This window comes from Vombatus ursinus, unplaced genomic scaffold (assembly GCF_900497805.2).
Source record: "Vombatus ursinus unplaced genomic scaffold, bare-nosed wombat genome assembly UNPS02014832.1, whole genome shotgun sequence".
Taxonomy (NCBI): domain Eukaryota; kingdom Metazoa; phylum Chordata; class Mammalia; order Diprotodontia; family Vombatidae; genus Vombatus; species Vombatus ursinus.
The window spans coordinates 4,543,759-4,554,047 of record NW_020954610.1 but is presented as its reverse complement, the minus strand read 5'-3'; the positions used below and the strand labels follow the sequence as shown (position 1 = coordinate 4,554,047).

The 10,289-nt window shown below is 37.6% G+C and overlaps 1 pseudogene; it reads right to left on the bottom strand.

Moving 5' to 3' along the window:
- Positions 1–1,078: 1,078 nt before the first annotated feature.
- On the bottom strand, positions 1,079–1,416 carry LOC114025582 (annotated as a pseudogene).
- Between the last annotated feature and the right edge of the window lie 8,873 nt (positions 1,417–10,289).

Here is a 10,289-nt window from a genome sequence, read left to right as displayed (position 1 = left end):
ACCACCATGGATATTATTCAATATAGTATTGGAAATACCAGCAATAGCAATGAGAGAAAAAAAATAGAAGGAATCAGAATAGGAAATGAGGTTGTAAAACTATCTCTTTTTGCAAATAATATGATTATATACTTGGGAAATCCCAAAGACTCAACTAAAAAGTTAGTTGAAACAATAATTTTAGCAAAGTAGGAGAATATAAAGTAAATCCACACAAATCATCAGCATTCCTATATATCACAAACAAGAATCTACAAGAAGAGATAGTATGAGATGCCTCATTTAAAATAACTCTAGTAAATATAAAATATGAAGGAATATGCCTGTCAAAATGAACCCAGAAACTGTATAAAAATTATTTTAAAAACTTTTTTATACAAATCAGCCTTAAATAATTGGAGAAATATTAATTCATGGGCAGGCAGTATCAATATAATAAGAATGACAATTTTACCTAAACTAATTTATGTATTCAATGCCATCCCAGTTAAATTACCAAAAATTATTGAACTAGAAAATGTAATAGCAAAAGTAATTTGGAAGAGCAAAAGGTAAAGAATATCACAGGCACTAATAAAAAAAAATGAAGAGGAAGATTTAGCAGTACCAGATCTTAAATTATAGTATAGGGAAGTGATTATCAAAACTATCTGGTACTGGCTAAGAAATTGAAAAGTAGATTAATAGAATACAGTAGACACAGAATTTATAATAGCAAATGACTATAGACCTTGTGTTTGACAATTGTAAAGTTTTGGGGATAAGAATGCATTCTTTGGTGAAAATTGTTGGGAAAGCTAGAAAGCAGTCTGGCAGAAATTGAGCATAGACCATTATCTTACACCATTACCAATATAAGGTCAAGAAAGATACATGACTTAAATACAGAGATATTACCACGTAATTTGAAGAACATGGAACATATTACCTCTCAGATTTATGGATAGGCAGATAATTTGTGAATAAACAAGATATAGAGAGCAGTGTGAGGCGTAAAGTGGTTAATTTTTTTTAAGGGTTTGTTGGATGTGCTTTAATTGGGCTGGTGGGGAAAGGTAGGGTAAGATAGGAAAAGACTTCACTCCTTTGAACAGCGAATATCGAGGCAAACACCAAAGTTGGTGTTAGTGATGGTGCCCACGATGCTCCTGTCCCTTTCACAGGTCAATTCCCTCTCACAGGACACTTGTAGTAAACTCCATAGAGCTAGCTGGCAGAACATTCACTGTTCTCAGGGGCTTTCTCAGCACAGTGGGCCAAGCTCAGGCCACTATCCCAGTGGCAGTAATTGCTCTTACACTGGAGACTATTCGTGCACAGCTCTCCATTTTCCAGGTTGATGATCAGGCCCTGAGGGTTGGGGACAGCATAGGCTACAGCCAGGGAGATCAGCAATAGGATAAGAACCTTCTCCATGGTAAGTGGTGGTGCTAGGGACATGGTAGGACTGGTGGAGTTAAAGAGTCAGGAGACTGTAAAGTGGATAATTCAATGACATTAAATTAAAAAGCTTTTGTACAAATAAAGCAAATGTTGCCAGTTACCAATGAGGCCACCAACTCTTTTTTTTTTCTTTGTTTTTCTTTTTTTATTTTTTTGGTGAGGCAGTTGGGGTTAAGTGACCTGCCCAGAGTCACACAGCAAGTAAGTGTTATGTGTCTGAGGCTGGATTTGAACTCAGATCCTTCTGACTTCAGAGCAGATGCTCTATCCACTGTGCCACATAGCTGCCCCTGAGGCTATCAACTTTCTTTTTTTATTAATTTATTTTGACTTATTAACTATCACTTCCATAAGCTTTTGAGTTTTAAGTTTTGTCCCCCTCCCCAAGATGGTGCACAATCTGATATAGGCTATACATATACATTTCTATTAAATCTATTTTCACATTAGTGATGTTATAAGGAAGAATGATAACCAATAGGAAGAACCACAAGAAAGAGGAAACAAAACAAAACAGAAGAAAAAAATAGCAAATAGTATGCTTTGATCTGCATTCAAACTCCATAGTTCTTTCTCTAGATGTGGATAGCATTTTCCATCATCAGACCTTTGGAAATGTCTTAGATCCTTGCATTATTGAGAAGGGCTAATTCTATCAACATTAGTCATCACACAATGTGATTGTTACTATGTACAATGGTCTCCTGGTTCTGCTCACCTTACTTAGCATCAGTCCATACAGGTCTTTCCAGGTTTTTCTAAAGTCCGCTTGCTCATCATTTCTAATAGCCCAGTAGTATTCCATTACATTCATATACCACAACTTGTTCAGCCATTCCCCAATTGATGGGCATCCCCTCAATTTCCAATTCTTTGCCACCACAAAAAGAGCTGCTATAAATATTTTTGTACATGTGGGTCCTTTTCCCATTTGAATGATCTCTTTGGTTTACAGCCCTAGAAGTGCTATTGCTGGGTCAAAGGATATGCACATTTTTATGTCCCTTTGAATATAGTTCCAAAATACTCTCCAAAATGGTTGGATCATTTCACAACTCCGCCAACAATGCATTAATGTTCCAATTTTCCCACATCTTCTCCAGCATTTATCATCCTGTTTTGTCATGTTAGCCAATCTGATAGGTATGATGTGGTACCTCAGAGTTGTTTTGATTTGCATCACTCCCCCCAAGCTGTGGTTAAATTGATATTATTGCTATTTATTGGTTTTATGATATGACATTTAGAATCGAGATCATTAGAAATGAGACCAAAAAAAAACACAATTATTCTACTTATTTAATTTTATATATTTGTCTAGACCTATAGACCTATAATTTCCTCTGTATAGGGAACTCCCAGTGTGGAAATTCCTACTTGATGCAGATTACACTCATCTGAAATCAATAATCTTAGAAAGTTTCTCAAGGCACTGAGAGGTTAAGTGATTTTAAATATGTGTCAAAGGTAGGACTTGAACCAAGGTTTGATGAAATCCAAGGCTGTCCCTTTGTCCTTTATGTTGTGCCACCTTTGAATCATGGTATTATTGTCCATCAAAGTAACATTGAAATTTTATGCTGTTGTGAGTCACTGACATTGAATATTTTTGTGAAGTTATTGTTGAAGTGAGAATCAACTTGTCCTTGTCTCCTGAATATTGGAATTATGTATATCAGATTGTGCACCATCTTGGGGAGGGGGACAAAAATTATCATTTATTAGCTCATGGGCTTTCAATCTTTATTGATTTTATAGACCCTTTTGACAGTCTGTTAAAGCCTAGAGAGCTCTTTTGAGAATAAGGTTTTTAAATGAATAAAATAAAATACATAGGATTACAAAGGAAATTAATCATACTGAAATATTGGTGTAAAAGGTGTGTATATACATATGTGTATATAAATACATGTTTACATATAAAATACACTATATACATATAATCACATATGTATGTATATATACATACATGCACATATACATGCACACATGCATAGAGCCCAGTTTAAGAACCCATGTCTTAGAAACCTGCTGCATAGAACTTGATCCTTGTCAAGGACTAATGGTTCAGGGATAGCTATTGACTATGGACATGTTTATATTATAAATGCCCTATGCCATACTGTGGACACTACAGAGGGAATAAAAAATGCAGTCTAAGACATACAGGGAAGAAGGAGTAGTCACTGTATTATGTAAACTATCTGAAACAATGGTACATTCTAGCATCCCTGAAGAGCTAACTGCTAATGGGGCTGTTTGGAACCTAGTTATTCAGTTCCCTACTGCTGACCAGGAGATGATGAAAAAGTTTAAAGCTGTCCTGGTGAGAGAAGGATGGACTGAGTACAAAGGGCATTTGAAGAGTCCCACCTGGAGCAGTTCTGGCTAATGATGCAATGACATCATCACCTTTATCATTTCAGAATGTAGCCACCACAGTTAGAGCTTCAGTATAAATAGCATGCTAGTCTGCAAGTACACGTACAAGGGACTTACTTCGGAAAACTGGAGTTATTTGCGGTGGAAGATGACCCCATCCATAAAATAAAGACTGCTTGGGGCATGCCTCTAAAGTAATGCAGAGGTGGTGTGATACTGATGCTGAAAGCCATAGAAGACTGTCAGACAATTTCAAAGACTCACCTTTGATCTTGTATGAGCATTAAAAATGAAACAGGCTGACATCCAAGTCCTTGGGTGTATACAGAAAACAGATGGACAGTTTTGTAGCATAGAATATTTGATATTTGGAATATTTTTCTAGGGTCGTAAGTGTAGGGCTGAAGGGACTGCAGAGGTCACCTACTCTAGCCCCTTTACTTTATAGATGACGAAACTGAGTCCCAGGTAGTTTAAGTGGTTTGCCTGAGGTATATATCCAGCTCAATCAATACCTACAAACACTAGGAGGAAAAGGCTTCATGCAATGTTTGGAAAGACTAATCCAGGGTCAGGGTGTCTGATGAGTAGTCAGTACTGCTGCAGAGATGATGTAACTACATTGATCAAATTCGATGGAGGGTTTGTGTGCAATCAATCCTTGTGGGTACATGAATCAGCGGGGAAAGAACAAAATAGCATCTCAGCTATATAGAGTTGCTGTTATTACATATCATACACATTAATCCCCTTTGCACACTCTATGATTCAACCAAAATGCACTTCTTGATATTCCTTACACGCAACACTCTTATTTATTGTATTTGTACCTCTGCACTGACTGTCCCCCATGCTTGGAATGCACTTCTTCCTTTCAATTCATAGAATTCCTTTTCCTTAATTTTTCAGGTCCAGTGCTATCTTCTCCTTTCTTAATTCTCACTGCTGCTATATTGCTTTTCAACACATGCATATACACACAAATCTATCTATTCATACATATATGTTTATACATGTGTTTATGTACATATATACACAGTTATGTCTATCTATCTTCTTATATTTATTTTGTATAGGCATACATATGATCTCCCTAGATAGAATGCAAATTCCTTGAGATCAGGGACTTGAGAATGTTTATCTTTGTGTTCCCAAAGACCCCAGGTATGAATGAAGGTACTTGGCCCATAAGGGCCTGCTGGTACTTAATAAATGCATATTGATTGATATGTTAGTAAAAAAAAAAAAAAAAAGACTAAGTTTCTTTCAATGACCATCATGACCCTAGTCTGTACCTAGGTTAGTGCACATGAGTTCAGAAGCTTCATTGAACAATCTGGGGATTGGGGTGAGTCAGAGTGCAAAAAGGAAGCAGTATGGGTACAAGTTTAATGGGACCAAAAGTACAGTCCAGAATATGGTCACTTTGGAAATTTACCCAGGGACCCCATACCCTAATATTCGTTTTAATTAAATATTCTTTTCAAAGAAAGAACTGACCTCTTCAGAGAGGGACAACTTGGCCTTAGGAAGCCACTTTAGGGTTAAGATAGATGCCTGATTATTCATCCTGCCCCGAAAGGAAAAACAACAGTGAGATTTATGACAGTTAAGTTTAAATGTACAAATGCGATGTCTGGCCCAGTCAGCAACGATGTCCATTAGTCCCTGCATGTCATCCTTCAGAAGAGTAATATCTGGTGCATTAAATGAATAAATTGAAAAGATAGGCTGAAACTATGAATTCAAAAGGACCTGACCAGCCTCCCCAGAACCTTTTGAACCAAAAGACTACATATATACAAAATAAATAAATAATGGGCCCATAAGGAAAAAAAATAAAACTCCACGAAGAAATTGAAAAGGAAGGGAAATTACTGCATGTTACCACAACTGGGGACAGATTGTATCAGAGGATTATTAGAATTTGGAGGAAAACATTATTATTTTCTAAATTGAATTGGATTATTTATTACAGTTCTAAAAAGTATTGAACATGAGGAAGATTCCTAGCAAATATTAGATTATACCAGGAAATAATGTATATGAGAGAAGTGCCTCTGTGATAAATCTCTATATAAACATTACAAATATTAAATTCTCCTTCATGTATCTCTGATCTGATAAGAATAGCTCTTATATTTTATAAATAGCTAGTACCATCATTCTTCTTACCTCTGCAGATAGATGGGGCAATGTTGTTCCAAAATGACAACAGTAACAATATTTCATGAGGCCTGAAGACTGGGTCAATTAATGACTATTGTTATGGGGGAAAAATTGGAAGGAATTTTTCTTCTAGAAAATTTAGTGTTTAGCTTCAGCTGATTACTTCTTTTGAGTAGACTGGACAAATTCTATTGGCAATATGTCAGTAGTCAGAGTGTCTAGGGCCAGCAGGACACTGTTCTTTCATCTAGGACCACGCATAGATATTTTCCATTCTGTTTTAGGGCTACATTTCTTCTTCTACATCTGCCCTATCATCTATGGGTGTTTAATCCCACAAGCCTTGTAGTAAATAAGCACTTGTAGCTTGGATTCACCCAACTCTGCTTTTGTTTTTGTTTTTGTTTTTTTTTTTTACATTTCCTGTTTCTAAATACACATTAACCTATGAAAATTCTAAAAAGTGGAAGAATTACTTTTTCTGGAATCTCCTGGATGCTAGAAATTATTCTAATTGTAATTTGTCTCAGAAATGGCAGATCTTAATTCATTGTAAGTCCAGGGGTCCTTTGGGACAAACTGTGCAAAGACACTCAGCTAAACATTGCTAAGAAGCTTTTCTGGAAGATACCTTGAAGTTGCACCTTCTAAAATGAGTAAAATCTCTAGTAGTGTATCATATCTCAGCAACCACCTCCAAATTCTTGTAGAAAGTATCATCTTTCTGACCCCTGCTTTGGCTCTTAGCATGTATGTATGACACTTATTTATTTGTAACAGTGAACCTCTGACCTCCACTGCCTGAGGACCAGGTGTGTTAAATTTTACTCTTTCTAAGGGGTCTCTGGTACCTTTCAGTGGTTTGAGAGAGGTTTAGGATTTCTCATCTCTACCATTGACTCAAGCTCTCAACAATTGTGTTTCCCAAATTTTAGTGGTCCAAGCAACTGAGTTTCACTGAAACACTTAAAAGGTAGATAGACCTTTACATATGAATATTGTCTTTTTTTTTTTTGGCGAGGCAATTGGGATTAAGTGACTTGCCCAAGGTCACACAGCTAGTAAGTGTCAAGTGTCTGAGATTGGATTTGAACTCAGGTCTTCCTGACTACAAGGCTGGAGCTCTATCCACTGGGCCACCTAGCTGCCCCATATATGAATATTTTCTTTAAAGACAGAACAAACATATAGCCACTTTCCCTAAGCCATGGGAGCACAAAACTCTCTCCATACTCTCTTAATCTCTGAAAAGTGGAATTAGTTTTTCAATTTAGATCAGTTCCTACATAGCATTAGTCCCACCAAGCTCCAGATTCAAGGTCCCATTAGGCTAGAGTACCATAAGTCTAGTATCTCAGGGTTTCTTTACTAGGTTGTGTTTTTTCAACATCCAGCCTGGAACCATGGCTTCCAAGATCCCTGAAGTTTAAGTTGCTAGGTTCCTAAGTCCAGTGTTCCACTTCCTGAACCTGGAACTGAAAAGGACAAATGTAGCATTTCCCAAAACCCAAGCCCTTTCTTTAAGGCTACCTGGCTTTGGGGGAAAGGGGAGAAAGGGAAGAAAGGGAAGGGTGGTCCTCAGGCCCTAACCTTTTACTGCATGGTGTCGATGCCTTGGACAGCACTAAAGAGGCAATAAAAAAAAAAAACTGACTACTTGGGTCCTGTGGCTTTAAAAGCCATCTACTTCTGCCTGCAGAGTCAGAAGAAAGAAGCTATTTCTAACCAGGATGGACAACTCAGAATGTCCACGTATGTGCCAAGTATCTTGCATCACAGAAGCAGGTCCCAGGTGGGTGCCTCTATTTAGGTGATCTGGGCATGAATCAAATCTCTGTTATGTATCATTTCACATGCTTAACCTATATTCATCACTACAATCTCCTCCTCTGATAAGTGGGTACAATAACACTTCTATTACCTACCTTAATGAGGCAATGCGATGTAATAGATAGTCTGTCAAGGACCTTGGGTCAGGAGGACCTCAGATCAAATCCTACGTATGATACTTACTAGCTGTGGGACCATGAACAATTCCCTTAACTTCTCTCAGTCTCAGAAAACTACTTAAAGTTATAAAATATAGAGAAATTGAATTTTGCTTTGATTTTAGGAGTTTAGGAGTTCTGCACTGAGGAAATCCTTAGCTGTTGACCCACTTCAAGGCATTGTAGAGGGCCAAGGGCTTTGTAAACCTTAAAAGCAATGTAAACATTTGTCATTGTACTGTAAGTTTTTAGCCTCTTCAGGGCAGGGACTGGTTCTCATACCTTTTTGCAATCAGCACCTAGTACAATACCTTTGTTTGATTTAACAGTTAGCAAATGTTTGTTGATGCTTATAATGGTGATGTAGTCTACATACTCCCTTTTGTGTTACGAAGCCAAAAGACCCTTTATGAGAATAACTTGTTTGGTTTTTTTAAGAGCATAAAATAAAACACATTAGATTTCAAAGGAGAGCAATTATATCAAAAGTTATACAAATATGTTGTTAAAAAAAAGAAAACAAGTTCACCAACTCTCTGTTTGAGAACCCCTCTCCGCCTCATTTTGAACATACAGAAACTGAGATTCAGAAAAACTAAGTCACTCACCCAAGATTCCATAAGTAGCGGTACAAGAATTTGAGACTACGTCTTTTAAAGTCAAATCCAGCACCCCTTCCACTGTAGTATGTCATCTCCACTTTTGACTTGGTACATTTCAAAGGCAAACACTAACATCAAGCCTTGGCCACCCTTCTATAAATCTCCTGTACTATCTATGCTGTAATTCTTGGCTTCAATTATTTAAAGGGTGGTCACATGGAAGATAAATTAGGCTTGTTCTACTTGGTTGGAGTTGGCATGGGGGGGATTAGTAGCAATGAGTGACAGCTGAAAAGAGGAAAATTTAGACTTGATTTCAGGATTTTTTTTCTAATAATGAGAGTGCTGGGTCTGGAATCAGGAAGGCTCATCTGGGCTTAGGCGCTTACCAGCTGTGGAACCCTGAGCAAGTCTCTTAACTCTGTTTGCCTCAGTTTCCTCATCTGTAAAATGAACTGGAGAAGAAAATGACAAACGACTCTAGGATCTTTGCCAAGAGAACTTGACAAGCATTTCTGTGACTCAGAAACAACTGAACAACAACAACCCAAAATAGAATGAGTTGCTCTGAGAGATGGTGGAAGCTTTCAAGCAAAGCCTGAATAATCATTCATTGGGAGTGTTTTAGAGCATTCTTCTTTTCGGATATGAGTTACACTAGATGGCTACTGAGGTACCTTCCAACTCTTACATCCTGTGATTTTAAATATATGGGATAAAAGGTATCATGGACACCTAGGTGGTATGGTGGATAGAGTACATGGCTTGAAATCAGGAAGACTCATCTTCATGAGTTCAAAACCAACCAGTCACTTATTATCTCTGTGACCCTAGGTACGTCACTTAGCCCTGTTTGCCTCAGTTCTTCATTTGTAAAGTGAGCTGGAGGAGGAAATGGCAAGCCACTCCAATATCTATGCCAAGAAAACCCTAAATGGGGTCACATAGAGTCAGATGTGACTGAAAAAATGACTTAACAACAATAACAAAATGTATTGGATTCAAACTGAATATTGGGGGAAAATTTACATTGTGTCTAAAATGAGATATCTTCTAAACAAGAGAAATGAGGGAGCCCCTTTAAACCTCACTCTCAAGACCAGTTTCTTAAGCCGCTGCAGTTTGTAACAGTAAGCATTTCGCAGACAGAAAACTCTGGTCATAAGCAAACATTTTAGCTTAGTCTCCTGTTACTTCACAACTTGATAGAAACACAGTGGGATATTTTACACAATTGCTTTTAAAGCCTTTGCATCTGGCCTTCACACGAGACAAAGTACCCTCTGATGGAGTTGTCCCCTGAACTCATGACAGCGCTTCGCCAGCAGCAATAAAATGAATGTATTATGGTTATTTGTCAAGAAGTTCTTGTTCTTGTGTCCTTAACCTAGTGTTGTCTGTTACTAATAACTAGAATGGAAGACCTTGTCCCTTTTTAGTGCTCTTAGGATGTTTTTTATAAGTGTGAATAATTGGGGATCTTCACACTGAATGTATCCTCTGAATTTTGGGTAGTAATTATGGTGGGACGGTCTGACCTTTTCAGAATTCTTTCATGCTAGGTTTCAAGTTCCTTGATGGTTAATGCTGCGCATCACTGGCATCGCAAAAGTACCCTGTGAGAATGGAGGAGGGGACCTTCAGCTGGATATTTTGTGCTCTGATTTTGAGGCCTGGAGGACACTTGACAGAAAAGCTATTGCCT